We start from the raw sequence: 22,080 nt of genomic DNA on the forward strand, positions 1-22,080 counted from the left end.
AGGCACTGCAGAAGATGGCTGCAAAACCTCCCCAAGTTCACACTTCCTTGTTCTTTCAGGGTGGGTACAACAGAGCCAGCATTAGGAATACAGCTGCTGAAGAGATTTGGGGACTCAGTGTCAGCAGGATGGTATCTCTCTCTCTGATCCACCCACCCTGCAGGGATCAGTGTCCCAGCAAGAGCCACTGCAAGCCTCTCCACAGCCCAGCAGCTACTGAGGCCCTGCCACAATTAGGAATCAGGCTCTGTGTCCATTCTGGAAGAGATGTTTGGGGATGCAGCATTGACATAGAGGTGTTTGTGGAATGGCTGGGTATCCTGGCCCAGTCCCAGCCATCGCTCCTGCCTTATGCCTGGATCTGTATATGCTGCTCTCCCTCCCTGCATCCCCACTCAGCACATCCCAACTTGCCACTGTGTACTGTGGTTCTGCACAGAGCACCCCGAAAACCTGATCCCACATTCAGCCTCTGCAGCACCAGCAAGACATTTATTAAATGAGTGAGGGTCTCCACCTCTTCACCCACTGTGTGACTGATGTAAGGGGTACTTTGATGCTCTCTGTGCCTCATAACTGCTGTCCCTGCTCTGGGAGGCATGGAAACACCACTAGCCAGTTTGGGAAAATGCAAGGTGCAAATGCATGAGACCTCAGCACAGCTGCCACCTCCCAGACTGGCTCCCCGGGGCAACCAGCACTTCCAGTAAAGCATGGACACATCCTGCAGCAAAATACCCCTCTACTTCACTACTGCCAGCAGCAATACACCTGCACTCACTAGAGACAATAATCTGTGCAACCACAGATGCTATGGAGGTTCTGGCTCATCCCAACATCCTTGTGCCCACCACAGCTCTGGGAGGGTGAGCAGAGCTCTGAACAGGCAACCCCGAGTGGTGCCCACCAATATTTAAGTGAAGCTGAATCCTGCACTGTTGCTTTTTCCCTGGGGGTACACTGATACCTGCAGGACACACTGGTCTCCAAACCCTGCCCAGCTGCTTTCCACGCCTCTCCTGGCAACACAGCTCTGTCACAGGGCACATGCATGTCATGCTGGAGGGAGGGGACCAAGAAGTAACAAAAGCCAGGTGTGAGGAGGACACCGGAAAGGCTCCTCCCAGTGCTCACCACGTTATGGAGAGACCCAGTGCTAAATGAGCTGCAGGACTCATTCAGCAGAGAAGAAGCCAAGAGCTCCCACAGCGCTGCTGCTGCTGTGCAGAGCACCAGGCTGGCCATGCACAAACCCCATCGACCCAGCTTAGCTTTGTTCAGCTGGGGGGATCTAGGGACATCCCTGGACGGCAGGGACAAGGAACTCTGCAGACCTGAGATATTCTAGAAACACGTGGTTTTATTGCAAGGGTCGTGGGTAAAGAGGGCTGCTGCCAGCCACCAGCCTCGGCTGAAGGGAAACCCCAAAGAGAGAAGGAGAGAGAGGGGGGGTGTGAGGTAAGGGAGGTAAAAAAGCTCAGAGGTAAGAAGAATGCCGGGGTCAGGGCAGGAGGAGAGAGGGAGGTAGAAGAAGCAAAGGGAGAGAGCGGGCAAGAGAAGGGGTGAAGAGGCAAGAGGAAAAAAAGTGAGAAGAGAGCGAGGACCTTGTTACAACACATTATATCTCCTTTTGTGTTGAATATTCTAATTTACAGTGACCAACCAGCACAAGATACAAAACCTACAAACTTTGCATGCAGCCTATGAGAACTACTAAATTACCATCTCATCCTATATTCTAAACTCTAAAGACTACTCTTCTTATCTACTTTTTCCTTGATGCCTTGGCAGGGTGGAGAGGGGCTGCATTCTTGGGTCCTTTTGTTTTCTGTCCTTCAACCTATCTCCAGCTAATCACCGTCCTCCTGCCTGCCATGCCTACATCTCAAAGCTGGCCTTCATTTCTATTTCACTCACAGATTTTACATCTCCAGTATTTCTTACCAGACAATCATATCCATTAGCTCTTCCTGTCCCATCTTTTCCAACATCCAGAGACACCTGCTGACACAAACACTCGCCCTGCTTTCCACCTCTCAAACCAGGTGAGCTCTGAGGAACACGGAGCTTTCCCCAGGGTGTTCAGGGAGCCAGCAGCCTGCAGCACAGAGAGCAGGGTCAGCAGGGTCCCATCAAATGCAGCTCTTCTCCTGCCCCAGGGATGGAGAGGACACAGCACTGGCACAGAGGGCTCCCAGGGGCAGGGAGCAGCTGGGGAGTTGGATGGATACTCCTGAGTATCGCTCCCAGCTTGGACTTTCAAGGCTACACATGTACAGAAATTTATGCTGCCTTCAGCGTATTTTCCATAAAACAAAAACAAAACAAACAAAACCCAAACCAACAACATAAACCGAAACCAACCCTCCCTAAAAAAAAACAAAACAAAAAAACAAGACCCAAAGAAATGTGGAATGACATCTCTTCTCTGTTGAAACAAACTGCTGCAACACGCCTTTAAAGAGGGCTGGAAATTCACCTTCTCATTATGGAGGGGAAGAAACCCCTGGAGTTTAACTGTGCAGGGACTGTTCAAATAAACAGCTGGTCCTCCAGACACAGAATGAAGGAATCCTGAAACCTGGGGCACACATAAAGCTGAAGTCATCAAAGGGTATGTATGTACCTAGGACAAGACATAAGGCATGGTCATAGTTTCTCTAAGTTCAGTTACTAAGGTTTTCCACAGCTAGCTTTTTCCAGCCCAAGGTGTAGGATATCAGAGGACTATATTTGCAAAGACATCCATCCTCTGACTCCTGAAATGACTGAACAAAACGTGAAAGTCTTTAAAATGCACAATTCTCAGGAGGTTACACAGCCACTACCACAATTATCATCAATATTCCCTTTGTTTGGGGTTTCTTTGATTTTAAAGAAGGAAGAAATTGATGAAATTTCATGGAAGAAAACATAAGAAATTAAATCCAGGTTTTTACCTGGATAAAAGAAAATTAAGCTTGATGAAAACCTCCAAACAGAAAATCAAATGAAACTGCTTGATGAGAAGATTAGCAGCAGTAATATGAAAGGAAAAGGCAATAAAGAGGACTTGGAACCAGAACAAATAAAAGAATTATGACTCTTGGAAACATACACCTGACTGAAAAGTAATCAGATTTGGTCTGAAGTAAAAACTTTTTAAATTAAAAAGACAGCCAATTTAAAACTGGAAATTATTAAAACCTACATGATAAGACCTGATATCCCTCTCATCAGTGAAAAATAGAAATTCATGCAGTATATCCTTGCTGCCAGATCTGCTCAGTGGCTGAGAACCTGGAGCTAAAGCTTGATGAACTGCAAAAGTGTCTCTGACAGCAACAACCTTTTTTCAAAGTAGAGGGAAAAATGTTTCCATTAACTTAGTACATGGATTAGTTCAGTAAAAGTTCTGAAAAATTACTGCCTGTTAATGCAGGAAAGGCCAGTTCCCTTTCAAAGCCTAACAAAGATGAACTGTGAGAGGATAATCTCTACAACTTCTGAATTCTTAAATGCTAAAAAATAATCACGTTATATCACTGGTTATATTTTGTATCTCCCAGAAAAAAATTTTGTTCCTATCATTTGGTATTATAACAATAAAATATAGTATAGCAGCACAGTACTCTTAAATTCATTACATACATAAATAATGTCATTGTAAACTTATTCTCTTTTCTTTTGTGGACTCATACATTTTAAGCAGTTTTATTTATCCAGCTAGAAATCACCTTTTAAATGGTCACATTCTGCATTTTCAACTGGACTGCATTTTCCACTGAAATACAGCTGGACCAAATTTATAATAAATAATTAAGTGTTATCTAATAAGAAATCCATCACTCACCATTTTGGAAGAAATGGAAGTAATGGAAGAAATGGAAGAAATGGAAGAAATATAGATATTAAATATCTAAAAAACCATACGTTAGCTATGAACCCACTCACTTAAGCACGGTGCAGCCTTCTGCTCAGCCCTAAGCATCACCTCATGCCCATCACTGAGAACCAACTTGTCCTCAGGAAAAGAGCAGCAGAACAAACACAGCGAGATTAAAAACAGGTACGCAGGTCGTGGCTTTCTGATCATTAACTTAAGTCCTGACTTCAATTCCTCCATCCTATTTAGCAGCAGGTCAAGAGCCAAACAAGGCACAGACCGAGTTTACTCTGAAGTCTCTAAAACTTGGTTGATTTTTCTGTCCCCTTTGCCGTTATACTTCCACACAGTTCTGCCCTCCCTGAGAAAAGCAGCCCAGAAACACAATGAACAGTGCATGTCCCCAGCCTGGAGCCTGCAAGCCCTGGCAGTGTCCTAGCCTTGTAGAGACTCCAGAATACTGCCTGTAGACAAAGGGAAGCCTGGCCGACTTCTCTAATGCTGCCTTGGGAATTACCCCATGGGGACAGATTTTGTCAGAAGGCAGGACAAATAAGCTCAGAAGCACTGAGGCTGAAGGGAGGTCATGTAGTGTCAAAGCAGTGTCAGCTACAAGAGGTTCCTCAGGGCCACGTCCAGGCAGGTTTTGAATATCTCAGAGGATGAACATTCTGCTCCAAACCACAGCCATGCCAAGAAGACCATCCCAACCTGCTGTTGGAACCAGATCCTCCAGCCAGGTGTGTCCCAAGCCCCACGTTACTAGAGGCTGTCCCAATGCTGGCTGGGATCCTAACTGCACAGGTGCCTGTGGTCCACAGCCAGCCACTTCCATGCCTCAGGAGTCACCCCCAGCTTGCTAGCCCTCAGAGGATCTCAGCACCTCAGCCTGTGCCACTTCCCTGCTGTGTCACCTTAGTGTGGACACCTTGCTGGACACGGTCACCTTGGCTTGGCCAATGCAGAAGCCCCAGGCTTTGTCTCAGGATACCACAGGCTCACTTTGGGCAACAACAGGGTGCCACTCCCCAGCTACATTCCCAAAACTGTTCTTTGCCCTAACTCCCACATCCCCAGCTTCTCTAAATTTCGTTCTCCCCTTGCCCATCCAACACAGCACATTAGGGGCTCATTGTCTCAACCTCCATCACCTCCTGCCCCAGCTAGCTCCTACCACCGACTGCCAGCTAATAACAAAGTGTTCTCAGTGAAGCAGGGCCAGAGCACTCTCCTATCTGTTAGAGGAACTCAAAATTACATGATTACATGTTTCTCCACCTCTCACAAGCTGCCTTTTAGCACTTGAGGGGGGCACTGGGGCTTGTCTTTGTTCAGATCCTGCCTTCCTCTCTGTTCACCCACAAATCTGCAGCTGACAAGACACAAGACCATGGTGCTGAGGAGGGGGAATCAGGTCACCCAAAGCTTTCACATGCTCCCACTGAACAGGGGCACTGAATCTCACACATCTTTATTCAAGATCAAACTATGACTGCGAGGAGCCCCTCCTTGGTCAAAATGGTAACCCCAGTTTCTCACGGGGACTCTGCTTGGAACTAAAAACTGATTCCAGCGTTGAAACGCTTCTGTACAATGGTGTTCATGCTCCTCAGAGGCAGGACAGCATTATGTTAGGTGAGGGTGACACAGGGACCAGGGCGGTGGGCTAGGAGAGGCAAGTCTGTGCCCCCCTCCCAGCTACTCTGCAGAGAGACCCAGAAGGACTGGCTGTGCCCTTTCTCACCCATTAACCAGCAACAATAGTGCCCCTGGTGACGGCAAGGGCTGTGCACCGCTCTCTCTCTGTCCCATTGTGGCATTAATAGTGTGAGCAAACTGCCGACATTGTCCCCACCTAATAGCAAGGTGTGACCACAGCCTAATTGCTACTCTCAGGCACATTTGAAGCAGTAACTTCAAACAAGCTTTGAGAGGCTATTCAGGCACCTTAAACTGGGATCTTTTAAAGCTCCAAGTTCTCTTGTGACAGCTGGTTAGGGACTGAATGTGTTCAAGCCATAGTTGAAGGAAATTAGGACTAGAGCTGCTTCTCCTGAAATAATCTCAAAGCAAATCTGCTTTTGCTCTGAGCACATCGCATCAGCAATTCAATGTTTTCTTCAGACTTAGGGCTAAGTACACAAAATATATTTACAGCAACTAAAGTAAGTAAGAAACACGGGAGTGACAGCAGTAGAAGGCTTTGGTGTTTGTAGGACTCGTGGAGGAGTCAGCATTTGCACAGCACACTGATGTTTGCCAAAGAGTTTAGGTGATTGATTAGTTTAATATCAATTGAATTCACTAGTGGGTGTTAGAAACATTTCTCCCTCTTTTTTGTGTTTTCTGAAAGCTCTCGAAGTCTCTTAACACGAGAGTATTTCCTGCAAGGAATATTTTAAAGCAGAGACACTCATCCTTTTACAGTTCTGCAGATGCAGGCTTTGAAGATGTGCTGAAATCTGCCTTACGTTCCCGTGGGCCAGAAGTCTCTGCATGGAAGGAGGATGGTGTTTACCTGCAAGGGCCTACACACACCCCTGATCAGCATCCCAAGCAAGCACCACTAATTCTACCCTGCACAGGACCACCCGATGCTCACCACTGTCAGCAGCCACCATCCAGAGATGAAATAGTTAACCTCAGGGAAAGCTTCGAATTGGAATGGAGTTTCAGGAGCCAGGATGGAGCCACGAGAAGAAGGCAGAGGTTTAAGCTCACAGGGAAGCCAGAAAAGCCCATATGTGCTATGGAGTCAGAGGCTGCAGGGGTGCTGGTGGCCTCCCTGCTTTTATTTATTACCTATTTGTTTGCCAGTGGCTCTTCGCCAGGATACTTTCGACAAATCCTTCCTGAAGGAGCTGCTTCTGCTTCCCTCTCCATCTGTTGCCCAGCCTTGACCACCACTTTGCAGGGCAGCAGGGAAGGCAGCGAGCCCAAGGCTCTGCTTTGGTATCAGACCCAGCCTTTCTGTTTCCTATTTTTTCCCACTTTCTCCCCTCTTGCCTCTGAATAAATACTGCGAACCACTACAACAGCACCTTTTCTCCCAAATGGCATATTTTGTTGTCTCTCTTCTGCTCAGACTGGCAGCCTGACCGGTGCCACAGAATTGTAAATCTCCACATGGGGCAAAGTGCTTTCTCATACCTTGTTTCCCCACCCAGTTTTCCCTTCACACCCTGCTCCCCCGTGAACTCTCTGAAAGGGGAAAAGGCTGGCACGTACATCAGTCCTGGAGATGGTGGCTAAACAGTTAAAAGGAAAAAAGATGTTCATGCAGAAATAACATCTGTCAGCCAGACAAAGGTCTCTCTCTTTCAGTCTCGTAGAAAACACTCTTTCTGTTCAGGAGGTTTCTGAATAGCAAACCCACTGTGCAGCACCGCTGCTGCTAGTGAGGATGGGGAAGCAAGCAAGGGAGAAGATTCGTCCATGGACTGATCTGGATGAAGTCTTAAATCGGGCAAGGGCAGCTTGGCCAGAGCATTACACTGCCCTACCAGCCCGCTCAAAATCATCAGTGCAACAAAACTGGAGGGAGAAAAGGGGAGAAGTTCCCCCTCCACTCCCCTGCCAGCACAAAGCACATCTAACACCCTCAGGTGTAGCTCCCAGAAGGAGGATTCTGTGGCCAGGATGACGTGGAGACTAGCACAAGCCATGCCATGACACAGCGGCGGGGTGACATTTTATCTCACATCGCAGACCAGCGGCGCAGGCCAGTGCATGTGCCCGGGGAGAGGACACTGAGGGGCTGGGGCTCACTCCCTGCTTCTGCCACCAACTTGTTCCGGCAGCCAGGGGAGCCGCTGTGCCTCGCCGGGCCTCAGTCACCCATCAGGCAGGCAGACACAAGCATTAGTTACAAACACTTCGGTACATGCCCCAAGATGAAGGCGGGCAAACAGCGTCTAAACAGAGCCAAGTACCCAGAAATCTCCCACACCAGCGGCCCGAACCCCTCCGCGCCTGCCGGGAGCCGCGGCAGGGCCCTGGCGAGCTGTCCCAGGGCTGCCCGGGGAGATGCTGCCGTACCCGCCCAGCGAGCATCCCCCGCCGCAGTCGCACCCGGCAAGCGCAGCTCGGCGTGGGCGGCCCGGGGTCAGTCCCACTCACGTTTCCTCCCCACCCCAACCACCAGCTCATGTCCCCGGGTCCGTCCTGCACCCCAGCGACGCCCCGGTCCCACCGGCCGGGGCCCCGCTGCCCGCCCGGCCTCCATCCCGCCGCGGCTCCCGCCGAGCGCCGCAGCCCGGCCCGCGGCTGCCGTCCTCCCGGCCGCACTGACCTGCTGAGGGCTCCGGGCCCCGCTCGCTCCGGGCCCCGCGCCCGCCGCCTCCTCCCGCCCGGCCCCGGCCCGGCAGCGGCCCGGCAGCGGCAGGGGAAGCGCCCGGGGCCGCCCCGCCCCCGCCCGCCCCGCTGCGGCGGAGAGCCCGGGCCGCTCCCCCGCCTCCCGGGCCGCGGGGCCTGAGCTCCGGGCCCCGCCGGGGGAGCCGCCGCCGCCTCCCGGGCCGACACGGGGTCGGGCAGCCTTACCGTGAGCGCCGCGGCATCCGTGCGGGGAGGAGCGGGCGAGGCGGCGGCGCCGGCGGCGGGGAGCGGGCGGCACGACGCCCGGCTGCGGGCTCTGCGCGTCTCAGGCTATTTCTGGGTGTGAGGCTGTGCGCGCCGCATCCGCCGCTCCCAGCGCTCGGGCTCCTCGGGATGGCTCCCGGAGCGTGTCCCGGCGGCGAGCGGAACGGGGCCCCGGGGCCGGCAGCCCGGTGGGGAACGCGGTGCTGGGAGCAGCTGGGTGGGTGTATTCGAGCCCTCAACACCGTTTGCAAAAGCTCCCCCCTTTATGAAGCTTGGCTGGGGTGGCAGCAGGCGCGGTAGCTAAGAAACTCCCTAGGGGTCTTGTTCCTGCAGAAGGTCTCTGCCTTCATGGCCAGCGGGAGAGAGAGGAACCTGACCCACCAAGTGCAAAGGGGCACTGAGAGCCTTGTTTCCCATGAGCATTCCCATTTCTCCAATCCGTGAGAATGCGAGCAGTGCGCTCCGTGCTGGAGGAGCCGCCCGCAGCACCCTCAGGGCTGCAGTACTGGGTGTCTTGCACGGCCAGCATTGTTCCCAAGTGATGTTCAGAGACATAAATGGGCTACCAGGGAACAGTCACCAGAATGTGACTGAAGAGAAATCTCACTGCCATGCCAAGTGTTTCATTGTTCCCACCTCATATGGGGGACTTGGGGTCCCACATTCACGACTTCAGATGCTGAAGTAGATGGTGTTGTTCTGCAGCATCCTCTGAAGACTTGTTTTGGCTCATTTCATCTATTTTGGGCTTAAGCACAGTCCAGTGGTTAAACTCCAGCCATTTAAGTAAAGGACCTTCCAGTCTCACAAGTACAGCTATGAAAATCACCAGGAGAAGTATCAGGGAATGAACATAATATAACAGCCGCCAGCAAAGAATCTTCATTCATGCTGCTAGTGGAAATGGCTGCCACAGCTCACAGACCATGAGGAACCAAGGGGTGAAATCCCTATGACCCCTAAAGTGTCTTTCTTGTTTTAGGCTCTCCAAGGCTGAGGTAGAGCTCAGATGACTTCTGGTCTGCTGGAGCACGGTGCAGAGAACAGGTTGGCCACAACATGATGTCTTTTGATAAAACTTCAGTTTTATGTAAATGAGTCTCTCATAAATGAGACCTTTATCTCCATAGCCCAAACATACCTACCACAGCCCAAACAACACATACTTAGGGAATAGCTGAATTAAAAAAAAAAAAAAAATCCAAATCTCTGTCACTGCTATCTTCTTTAGCCATATGTATGATGAGCAGAAGCCACACAGCTTGTCCTCTCACTCCAAACAAGCCAGTGCCAGTCCCAAGCATCACTGAAGCTTGGGGACCTTGTGCATCAGGGGACACAAGTCTGCCTCAGGAGGGAGCAGAGATGACCATGCCAGCTGAGTAATGAGAGGCTGTGGGAGAAACAAATCCATGGGGACATTCTAAATTGCGTTATGACTGTGATCTGCCACGGGGTCCCCAATATTTGGTCCCCTACTTCTGAGCAAGTAAAGACTACTTTTCATAAGCCATGGATCCTCTGACTTACTGAACTGGAAGCCAACCTGTCTGATAACTTAAACTGGCAAACACTGCTGGGAAACGTTGACCTCTGGGCAGATCTGGCAACCTTGCTGCTGGTGAGCTGCCTCAGTCCCAAAGGAACAGCCTCTCCCCTTCCTTTGGCCTGCCAAGACATCAGGGATCATACAAAGCTGGACAAACCTAGCCTGTGTGTAAGTCATTCCCTGGAGATTCTTGTTTCTTCCTGCCTCTGGCCCAGCCTGTGCCTAGTTGGGATAGGATAGGATAGGATAGGATGGAATAGAATAGAATAGAATAGAATAGAATAGAATAGAATAGAATAGAATAGAATAGAATAGAATAGAATAGTAAACAAAAATGGAAATACAGAGCAGCCCCAAAAGGGAGAGAAACTCCTTCATTTTCTGTTATGTGCTGGGCCTCAGTGGCCATGATTTTGGCCCAAGAAGAGCCTTACCTTTGCAGACTCTCAAGGGCTCAGGCATCCCATGTTTTTTAAGTCCTCCACATGCCTGAGAATCATGAGGGGCGTGTGGCTCGGCTCCAGCTCTGTGTGTGAAGAAGCACAATACCTCCTTCCTGCATCACTTATAACCCTGCAGCAGTGCGGGAGAGACAGGGAGCTGCAGCCAGAGACAGCAGGAAGATGAGGCACAGGGAGCTAGCTGCTTGGCAGCTGGGGTTGTAGCACTGCATCCTGCTATCTGTATGGCTCTCCCAATTGTAATTCCTCTTTTCCATCATTGATGGCTTTAATATTTAAGCTGAATTTCTCCAGGCAGACTGAGAGACTCAGGCTGAATTTGTCTGGACACATTTGAGCAAGATGGTGCAAGCGTTCCTGAGAATGACATCTCTAGAAAAAGGTTATTATGTCTATTTTTTTTGAAAAGGCTGGTGGTTTACCCTTGGGCAGCACCAGTATCTCCGAGCTTTAGAGCCAAATACGGGCAAAGGTGTGGCTGGAGATGTGTCTCTGAATACCTCTATGGAGCTGATGCTTGTGAAACTGGAAACCTACAATTTGCCCAGACCAGCGGCAAACTTGAAGGGTCAGGGAATGAAAACACCCTTTAGTCCTTGATGTCGTGGGGCCAGCTAGACTGTGTGTCCCTGGCTGACAGCCCAGCTTGGCATGGCACATGGCACTGCCAGGATATCCCCATGCTGGCTCACTCATCAGGACGAGTGGGCCGGCTGGAGCGTGGTGAGCTCAGCATGCGAGCCCGTGGCAAATGGTTGCCTCTAGGCAAAGGCCGAAGAGAGCCCTGCCCTCCCTTGTGCCCGGCTGGGAGGCGGTGCAGGGCTCCGGGCGGGTCTGCACTGTGGGCAGGCCTGGATACAGGACCTGGGAGGTGAGGCTGCAAATGGGCAAAGGCACAAAATGGCACAGTCCTGCGTGTGGCCCCAGACTTTCTCATCTGCAAGCTGCTTCTAGGACAGAATTGCTTCTTTCCTTGGAGGGCTGATAGAATCATTACGTTATTTTCATGCTGCAAAAGCAGGAAGGAATTTCTCCTCATCTCTGGACAAGTGGGGGATTATCTCCCGGGAAGAGATGGAAGCTCACACCTGCGGAGGTCGGAGCTACGCTCACCCCGCGGTGCTGGCGGGATTCCTCCTGGCTCTTGGAGCCCTTCTGTGCCCATTGCAGTCCCGGCGGTGGGCTCCTGGCATTCCTTCCATCTGGACTGCGGGGCATCAGCTGCACAGCCGGGATACAGAGCCCGGGCAGTTCAGACACGGTGTGAGGGGTCGCTGAAGCCCGGGCCCCCTCAGGGCAGTCTCTCCCCGGAGCTGCCGGCCTTTCCGAGCGCTGCCCGCCTCCTTCCCGGAATATCTCCTGCCTGCCGTAGCTAAGGAAACGGAGCTCCCTGTCGGCAGCGGTGCGCACATCGGAGGGCGGGAGAGCTGCGGGGACCACTCCGGGCTGAGGCAGCCCCAGCCCGGGCAGGGATCGCCGGGCTGCCCCGCTCCCGGAGCCCGAGTGAGCTCCCGCACACGGCGGCGGACACCCGCGGCTCTGTGCGCATCCCCGGGGCGGGGACCTCGGCCCCGAGCAAGGCGCTTCTCCCTTCCCACAGGAGACCACGGGACTCAGGCTGTGCGAAAGGAGGAGCTGGAAGAGCTGCAGCAGGAGCTGAGCCGCCATGGCGCCAGCCACCTCAGTTCCGTTAATTAAAAAAGTTAATTTCTTAATTTTTCAAGTGCTCACCCCGGACCTTCTCAGGGCTCTTCGGAGGCATTGGGAATAGCTGAGAAACTGGAGCCGCAGCTGCTACGCTGGGAAATCATCTCTCCCCCATGCCAGCTCCCTCGTGGTTTGGTGTCTGCATGCTTATACTTTCAAATCTGCTTCAACAATCCCCCACCACCCGGGCTGTGTGACCACGCTCTAATCAGTCCCATTAGAATATGCTAATTGGCTCTTCCCAATTTCCAGCCGGGTGGGACAGTGTGGTTCAGTATTTACCAGCACAGGATTTCTCTGTGACTCTGTACCTCTGTTCTTTGGCTGGCCTGGGGAAGCAAGATATTCCCATGGTGCTGCCCAGACACCACCTGCCCTGCTCCAAAAGACACCATATCTGGGCCCTCAGCACAGGCAGCTCCAGTTGTCCATGTCCCCCGTGCAGCCTAAATCCACGGAACAGTTCGCTGACCTCCTTGGAGAAGGACCCAGTGGAGAGGTAGACATTCGGGCTTGCACTTGATAGGCCCAGTCCCAATTTTGTGCATCAAAAATCCTTGCGTTACTCTGCAAATCGGTGGTCTGCACTTCCCCAGAGGTCAGGCCACTGCTCACCTACCCTCAATACCAGACATTCTGATGTGGCCCCTCGTGTCTGCTCTCAAAGCCTAGGACGTGCTGTGGCACTTCCTCGTGGAGATGGATGCAGAAAGGAACATGGGTTCGTTTACTCTGTGTAAAATCTCCCTCTCTTAGACAAATGTGTATGGGAGAGAAACAAAATAAATACATGTTTATATGGAGCTTGAAATGGAGGTCATGGATCAGAGTGAAATGCTTTCTGGAAATCTCAGGGAAATGACTCCTCTGCTTCAAGAGGTGCAACTGGTAATTCCTGACAGAGGAGGAAAAGATCCAGGCTGAGCACTTGACCTTCTGAAACAGTAAATGGCATTTTTAATGATGTTTAGAGCAATGAAAGACGGATTGTAGATAGACCAGGGAAAAGCGATGGTAGTTTTAATGAGAATGACAGTGGATTATAGGGGGGGAAATGTAAGCTTACAGGCTGAGCTGGGAGAGGCAGTGAGGAAGATGCACATCATGTAATGAACCATACTGTTCTGGCCAAATGCAGGGCTCTGCGTGCAGGCTGTGTCTCTGCCCACAAGCCAGCCTTCCTGGGAGCAAACACTCAATGCACTGATGTTCTCCCTGGCTAAAACAGTCGCCAGCAGCGAAGCTAGCTAATGCACAGTGGCACGGTCCTTTGTGAAAGTCATTAACTCTAAATAGGATGTCTCGTAAACAAAATAAAAAATAAAAACAAAAAGAAAAAGGAAGGGGTGTTTTAGGTCAGAAAACAGGGTTGTGTAGGCTATCATCCTGTTTCTGGAAGGGCTGGCAGCAGACACCTTGAGAAGAGTGTAAGAACAGAGCAGGTGGATGATGCTCCTTTAGTCTCCTCTCCCATTCACCAGCAAACACACTGTTCTTGAAAGAGATTCAGAAGCATATAAAACATGTGGACATCCACAGCACTTCGCAGCAGGATGTTCCTTGGTGAAGCCACACACTGTATGAAGGACACAATGTCTCCCTGTGCCTCTTCTGACCCACTGACAAGCTACTTTCACCCATTTCTCTGCCTGGAACGTGTGGTCAACATTTGAACCTAGTCAACAGCAAATAATTATTTATTAATTTCCCTGCTCATGCTGCTGGTTTTACCTGTGTTCTTACTGTGTGTATAATTTATCACATTCAACTTCATTTATCTTCTATGAAGATGGGGTGAGAGGATTGGGGTTGTTCAGACTGGTGAAAGAAGGCTCCAGCTTAGAGCAGCCTTCCAGTACCTAAAGGCAGCATACAAGAGAGCTGGAAAGGGACTCCTACAGGGGCATGTAGTGATAGGACAAGGGGCAGTGGCTTCGAACTGGAAGAAAGTAGGTTTAGATTAAATATTAGGAAGAAATTCTTTACTGTGAGAGTAATGAGGCACTGGACCAAGTTGATCAGAGAAACTGTGGCAGCTCCATTTGTGAAAATGCTCAAGGCCAGGGCTGGATGGGGCTTTGACCAACCTGTTCTAGTGGAAGGTGTCCCTGCTAACGGCAGGACATTGGAACTAGGTGATCTAGAAAGTTCCTTCCAACCCAAACCACTCTGATTCTATGGTTCTATTTTTGCACCTCTTTTATCTCTCCCTCCCTTTCCACAAGCACGGAAATGAAGGCATCACTCAGGTGGAGATAATATGGAGTTTATCGAGTTACACCCGGGAGAAGCTGGCAATGCTCAACTGGACTGAAACCAGAAGGGAAATGTGAGTGAATGACAAACAATTCGTGGTTAATAATGCCAACTCACGACAAGCAGAGTCCTAAAACACTGGTGGTCACTGCTGATCACAGCCCTGCATCTGGTCCCTCATCCACCTTCCCAGGTGGGTCAGCTTCAGCAGAGCTCCCAGTGCCACAGGGAGAGCCCCACCATACTGAGACAAGGCAGATGCAGCAGCTCTTTTGCTCCGTGCTGGTGACCAGTGTAATACGTGTCATGACAAACAAGGAGGAAGCGCTGTACCTCTCGAGCAAAAGCTTGGAGGACTCCTGGAGCATATTTAGCCGTGTTGCAAAAGAGCATCCCGCTGCAGCGGGTAGGATTCACATCTGGTGTGTCTTTTATCCTGCTGTACTGAGGACTGCAGCCCTTAGCAGAGGCGATCTGGGGAGCTGTGGCTGGGGGATGCTGCTCTGCGTGTGGGTCCTGCTCGGGGAGAAAGCGTTGCCCTGCCGAGGCTGATCCCAGCTGCGGGGCTGGAGAGGGGGACAGGGCAGAGATCACTCTCGGGCGGTGATGTTGGCTCCCAGCGCACACCCACAAACGTCCTCGCCCTGGGAAACCGCGGGCAGCCCTCCGCTCTCTCCTTCCTCCGCTCCCTCCGCCCGCAGCTCCCGGCGGGTTCCCGGCGCCATCTGCCGGCCCGGCCCGGCATCCCTGCCACGCCCAGGGCCGTGCCGTGCCGTGCCGGGCCGGGCCGGGCCGTGCCGCACAGAGCCGTGCCGTGCCGTGCCGTACAGAGCCGTGCCGTGCCGGGCCGCACAGAGCCGTGCCGGGCCGTGCCGTGCCGCACAGAGCCGTGCCGTGCCGTGCCGTACAGAGCCGTGCCGTGCCGTACAGAGCCGGGCCGTGCCGTACAGAGCCGTGCCGTACAGAGCCGTGCCGTGCCGTGCTGTACAGAGCCGTGCCGTGCCGGGCCGTACAGAGCCGTGCCGTGCCGTGCTGTACAGAGCCGTGCCGTGCCGTGCTGTACAGAGCCGTGCCGTGCCGTGCTGTACAGAGCCGTGCCGTGCAGAGCCGTGCCGTGCCGTGCCGGGCAGCGGTGTCCCTCCATGTGCCGGCACCCCGCCGGTCGTTCCTCGGCCTGTGACGGACTGACCTGTCACACGTGGACCTGCGGCTCTTCCTCGGCTCTCAGAGAGGTCAGCAGCAGCTGGAGAACCGGGCAGGGGGCGGGTGCCCGGGGGGGTTTGAGGAGGGTCGGCGGCGGAAGGGTCTGCCAGTGTCCCCTGCCCTCTCATCCCGGCCACCAGCCAGCCTCTCTGCTGGATCTTTCTGACCCCCGCCACCCTTGTTCTTTCCAGCTTTCACATCACACCGAAATCCCCTCCGTCCCCGCATCTTCATCTCTTCCATTCTTGTTTCCCAGCTCCTTTACATCCTGCTCTCCACATCACGCCAGGATTCCCTCTGCCTGAGCTCTCCACAGGGCCCTTCTTGTCCCTGGTCCCCTTGAACCCCTGGAAGTGACCTTGTCCTTGCTGTTCACTATACAGCCACTGTTCCCTCTGCTCCCAGAGCAGAAGGTGCCTCTGCCCCCTCCCTGTTCTGTGGGATAACTCCCTTTCCCAAGCTGGCTTCTGCTTCTGGCAGGCATTTTGGAAACCTAGCTGCTGGCTGTGCTTACCCCAAATCCACCAGACAGGAATCTGAGAGAAGCAAGTGAAGACAAGTCTGGAGAAAGTCCAAGTCTCACTGCTATGGAACTTCTCCCTTATATTTATCCTCATTTTTCTGTTTCACTACCCCTGCAAGGAGGGACAATATGACTGAAGGTGTTGTCCCACAGGAGACACCACAGTGGCTCTGTAGTCTCTGAGCTACCATTGGCCTTTGGAGGTGCCCAGAAGCTTGGGGATGAGGGAAATTACCATCTGACACATGCATACTCTTTCTTCCAGCAGACTCATGTGTAGCTGACCTTGATGAAGTGCCAACATCTTAACCTTAGGCTTACTCAAAGCAGTGCTAAGGTCTTCATTTGTTTGATACCGAATACATCAGGTGATTCCTGGAAACTGGCAAACAGCTACCCATAATCGAATCATGGCTTTCTATTTCTACAGCTGACAAAAGAAAGTAGCATCTCAATTATTTCTCCTTGGCTCCTCTAGGGAGTTGATATTCCTAGAAAAAGATTTACCCATCAGCCCTGCCTAGCCCAGAGGTGTTATTGGCCTCAGGAGCCTGGGTTTTTTTCCCAGCATTTATAAGAATGGATTGCTCAACCCCATCCATCTGGCACAGAGAAAGAGTTGCCTTCCCTGGAAGTCCAGCTCACATGGGGGCTGGGAAAAGGTGAGCATGGGGCTGCCTCCAATCCCCTCAGAAGATGACATAGTTCTGCCTCTTCTTCCTACAGTACTTTAAATTTCTTCTGTTAAAGCAAGGCACATTTGCTCCAGGAAAAGAAGCTGTTCCTCACCAGTAGGGACAGAGAGCTGCCCAGAGGATGCTCTGACTGGAGATGGTGCTGAGCAGGTGTCTAGCTCAGAGCTGCACAGAATACACCTGGACTAAGGGATCAATGTGGGAATCTCCTCCATATGGGCACCAGACTGGCAGAGATAATGGCCCTTCTTCTGCACCAGTCTGGGGCTTAAATCTGTGCTTGGAAAGTGCCTGGACTCAAGGTCCTCCTAAATCTGCCATGGTTTGAGCCCAGTGTCTTTCACACCAAAGGATGGGATGGGATGGGGTCGGAGCATCTCCTTCAATGGAGCTGGGCAAGCTTATGTGTTGCACATGGGGACAAAGAAAGGCAAGAAGCAGGATGGTTTGACTTGGCGTTGAGTGGCTGAGGGCCTGGTCTCTGCTCCCAGTGCTGCTAGTGCATCTTATGTAAGAGATCGTAAATAAAATCTGCAGCCACTGGGATGGGTGGAAATGAAGCAGGCAGAGTCTGACCCTCCATGTAGCAACAGTTAAAATCAGTCAGTTGAAATCATTGCCACCTGCAGTGTGGCTGGGTGGTGGTCATGTGCAGCACTTGTAGTGCACTGGCTGCTAGCTGGCCTTTTTGAAGAGCAAAACCAATTTAGGAACTGCTCCTACAGACCCAGTGGAGGGACGTCTTGATAGCAGAGGCAGCAGCCATGTGACAGTGGGGAGAGAGATTGCTTCTCCCAGAGCACTGCTGCAGCATGCAGGAGGATTAATCCAAATCTATTTTCTGGAATTGATTTAACACTGCGTTCGTTTATCTGCAGCTTCTGCTGAAAGATTTCATATATCAGATCTGAATGTTTCCAAGGCTGAAAGTCTTTCTTCTCTTGGGAGCAGCAGTTCTACAAGAGAACAACAAGTAGGAGCCCTAGGGAAGCAGCAGAGGGAAGGAATATTTTATCTTTAGTAACTGGTCATTTCCATTTTGGAGGCAGTGAAAGAAGAACCATCTGGTGTGTGCTGAATATTCACTACAGAAACAATTACTTGGTTATGAATACGTGCGTGTGTTATTGTTATTTATTATTTATAGGGTTCCCTAGGTGTGCTTGACACTTCACAAGCAGAAAGGAAGACCAGGGCTCCTGCATCTTGATGTGGCCAGTATAAATTTGACACAATGCTCAAAGCATCCAACGATGGCAGACAAGGGTTGAGCAGGCAGCTGGAGGGGAGAAGGAAGATGCCAGACCTGTGAAAAAGGGCAGTGCACTACTTCTGAGGCAGTAGCTGCTTCTACTGATGGAAGATTGTTTCAGATGGCCATGCTCACATTCTCCTGCCTGTTAGTTTGGGGTTTAATCTTCCCTTGAAGTAAACACCATTTACATTTATTAGTTTAATTTTCTACTCCTTAAGAGCTCTGTTCCTGCAATATCCTGCCTGGGAATGATGCAGAATGTCAGGAACCCTGTTCCAATAACTTTCCATGACAGTCATCTGGGAGTGATGGGTCTGCTCAGTTGGCTTGAGCTTTACAGCTCAGGAGCTCCAAATCAGTCAGCTGAGACAAATGATTTAGAGATGTTCTATTGTGTACTTTACCTGATAGTCAAAGTGTCTTGAAAGCAAGGAGGAGAGTCCCATCAAGGGCAGCCTGACACCTTGTTGTGAGGATATAACCTGTGGTACTGAGGCCAGCTGGGGATGACAGGAATTTGAGAGCACCCAGACACCTGCAGAGGATGCTCAGAGCTTTGCAGGAACAAAATGCCTGTAGTGCTCCCCCCTCTCTTGTCCTTTTTCTTTTCACTACTGCAGCTTTTCCATAGGCTGCAGCATTCAGCCATTCCTCTGGTGCTGAGTCAGTGTTATGGGCAAGGTTTGATGAAGGGAGCAGCTGTAGGCATTGGAAGGGAAGAATCTTGAATCTTTTAGGGGAAGAATTCCCACACCATTATGAGGACAGAGCTCAGGGGCATTTTGCAGGGCCAGCGGGGGTGGAGGAAAGAGTGGACCACAGCCAGAGACAACAGCCCTGGGCTGAGCTTGGGCCCAAGAGTGCCTTCCCTCCTACAGCACTCCCTTCCCACCTATAACCAACATTTTCTCTGCCTGCTTTTACATGCTCTGACACACTGAAATTTACTTGACTGCAAAAGTTTGTTTCCTGACACCACCAACAAGCAGCAAATAAGCGAAATGTTGGTTTTTGCAACAGCTTTCCTGACACAGCAGGGCACACCATAAATTGTGACTTAGAGCCCTTTTTTTCCACACAGGTTTGTTGCTCCATTGCATGGGCCAGCTAGAATGGACCAGAGCATCATGAACAACGTTATTTCCAACTCCTTGGAAACATGTTACCATCTCTTCCTTTGTTAATAAACACCCTCCTCATCAATACATCAGCACAAGTGAGGCAGCAAAATGGACAGTTAAAAATCACATCATTTAAAACCCAGCTGCCTAAAACCATACTGTCAGTCTGCCTGACCTCAGTGCTGGGTGCTCCTCTCAGGTCATTGTACAACAGGAACCTCAGGACCTTCACCCTTTCTCTCAGAAGTTTTTAGACACAATCCAAGTGGTGGTATTAAAGGGCTTGGCTTCCCCTAGGGAAGACATGGTAGCCACTTTCAAGTATGTAAAAGACTGCAGTGAGGAAAGGGTTTATCTTTCTCTGGATCCACTGGAGTAAGGACTACAACCTTAGACTGCTGCAAGGGAGTGCCACATTATGCATAAAATATTCTGAATGAATAACAAGTCGCTGAATGGATTGCCTGGAGGTGGTGGAGAATCTCCATCACCTGGGATCTTCAGGACTTTATCAGACTTTCGTCTGCAAAGGACAGGTAAACTTGGAGCAAGGGTATGGAAAATTGGGAAAGATGGTTGAGTTGGCGTCTGAAGGCCGTTTCTCACTCCGAGTAGAAGCTTAGCATCAGATTTGTGTTTATGGAAGATCAGATCCTGACAGCCTATGTAGTGTAACCCAGAACTGGATGAGGAAAGGGCTGAGCACCCTTTTGCTCTCAGTATTGATGCCTCCACCCAGGCAGATTTGTACCTGGTCAGCATAAAGGCAGGCAGCTCAGCCATGCAACATTTATTTTGTTGCTAAACTGAAGACATTAGGCTGCCCCTGTTACTTTTCTCGGCCATTCAGCTTTACCTAATCAAACAGGAAACCTCTCCAGACATTGTGGGTGTTCAAATTTTGAAGGCTAACTGCCCAGGAAAAGAAAATTCAAACCAAACCAGAAAGTTGTAGTTAAGTGATAATTTAAATCAAGCAAGCAACTGGTTTACCACAGAGAGCATTTCTTTCTTTAAAAATGTCACAGCAAATAGCAGAGGTTAAATTACTCATTCCAGAGAAAAATCACCATCAGACTGTATGTTGAATAATAAACGAATGGTGCAGGCTAACCCTATGCACATTTTGCAAAGGGTGGAAAGAATTACACATAATTTGGGATGCAATTTAAAGTGAAACTTTCAAAGATGTTGGGCAGGCTGTATCAGAGCATGGCATCAACTGGAACAGTGTTTTGTTCTGTTTGAAATCTCTCAGCACAAAGAATTAGAAGATCTGGGGACAAAGCTACAAAAACTGTCATCTGCCAGTGATTATCAAATGTAGCCCAGATGATTGAATGAGAGGATGGAATCACCAGCTGGTTGACAACTGCATAGATTATGTCAGTGGTTTCCTACCCTGCTTGCTAAAGGGAGATATTGGGAAAGAGTCCATACTAAGGAAAGTCCCTGCACACAACTGGCCATCAGGGAAGAGTGGTGACACTCAAAATCATCAAGGCCAGGGTGAGAGAGGGACTGGCTACAGTATGCTGTGCTAATTTCTGAAGGACATCTGCACAGTAGGTGATGAGAAGAATAAATTGCTCTTACATGTGTTTCTTATGCCCAGCTGCCAAGTTCTTCCAGAAAAAGGCAGATAGCATCATCCTTGCCATACTCAGAAGACAAGAAAATCTTGAGACATGAGTGAAGTGATTTTACCTATGGTTGGAAAGCAGAATGGGGAAATACTCCATCTCCTGGGTCACAACCAGACTCAGAGAATAAAAAGGGACAAAGTATTTCTGGGTGTCACACCACCAAGTTGTCTCATGATGTTGATTTTACAGCAGGAGAAAACCCAATTCATGCAGTGTTATTTTTTTTTTAATGTTTGCTCCAAATTACCTACTGTTCCCATTTTTTGCTTACATTCTGTGCTAATCTCCTTATTTACCTCATTCTCTCTTATATACATGTGCATGAACAAAGGCAAATTCATCCCCAGTCAATTTCTCCCCCATCCTGCAAACAGCTCATAATATCAACACAAACAGCACTGAAAAAGGATTTTTTTGCTATATTGTAAAATATGAATCCACTATTTTGACAGTGACAAATCATAAGCATCAATGTGCAGGAGCATTTTAATGAGAATGTGGGGAATAATCTGCCTCACCAACCTTCCATTCCAGTGGAAACAAGTTTTTTTCCCCTTCCCTTCCCTTCCCTTCCCTTCCCTTCCCTTCCCTTCCCTTCCCTTCCCTTCCCTTCCCTTCCCTTCCCTTCCCTTCCCTTCCCTTCCCTTCCCTTCCCTTCCCTTCCCTTCCCTTCCCTTCCCTTCCCTTCCCTTCCCTTCCCTTCCCTTCCCTTCCCTTCCCTTCCCTTCCCTTCCCTTCCCTTCCCTTCCCTTCCCTTCCCTTCCCTTCCCTTCCCTTCCCTTCCCTTCCCTTCCCTTCCCTTCCTCCTCCCACTTTAGCTACAGCTTTTGATGTTCCCTATGCAGGCAGGCTTAATGTCTTTCATGAGATGCAGTCCCCTCAGTCGGGAGTCTTTCATGACATGAAAAGATTCCTCTGTGATTTTTTTTTATTATTATTTTGATGTAAGCTGTTAAAATATGGAGAAAACACTGTCTGATTATTTAAAGATAAAGCCTAGACTGGGTCATGTATCTCTATTGCAAGGCTCAGTCTACTTTAAATTGATGAGTTGAGGGAATATTGGAGGATTTTTTTATTCTCAGTAGTCGTGACAGGAGAATGAGGGAGGTGGGAGTGAAAACTAGATCTGTTCTGAGCAGCCTCCCCTTCACTCTGCCAGAGGTGTCTCTTAGCTGTTTGTCACTGCAGATCCAGTGCCTACAGGCTTGGTTTTCCCTT

General features: G+C 50.4%; 1 protein-coding gene across 1 annotated transcript in view; it reads right to left on the reverse strand.

Moving 5' to 3' along the window:
• TMEM63C (transmembrane protein 63C) overlaps positions 1-8,206 on the reverse strand; it is a 32,345-nt gene extending 24,139 nt beyond the window's left edge. The window contains exon 1 of the mRNA XM_066321993.1: positions 8,157-8,206. The gene's annotated coding sequence lies outside the window, so the exon portion shown is untranslated. The remainder of the gene's footprint in view (positions 1-8,156) is intronic.
• Positions 8,207-22,080: the final 13,874 nt, after the last annotated feature.

Source organism: Sylvia atricapilla, chromosome 6 (genome assembly GCF_009819655.1).
Source record: "Sylvia atricapilla isolate bSylAtr1 chromosome 6, bSylAtr1.pri, whole genome shotgun sequence".
NCBI classification, from domain to species: domain Eukaryota; kingdom Metazoa; phylum Chordata; class Aves; order Passeriformes; family Sylviidae; genus Sylvia; species Sylvia atricapilla.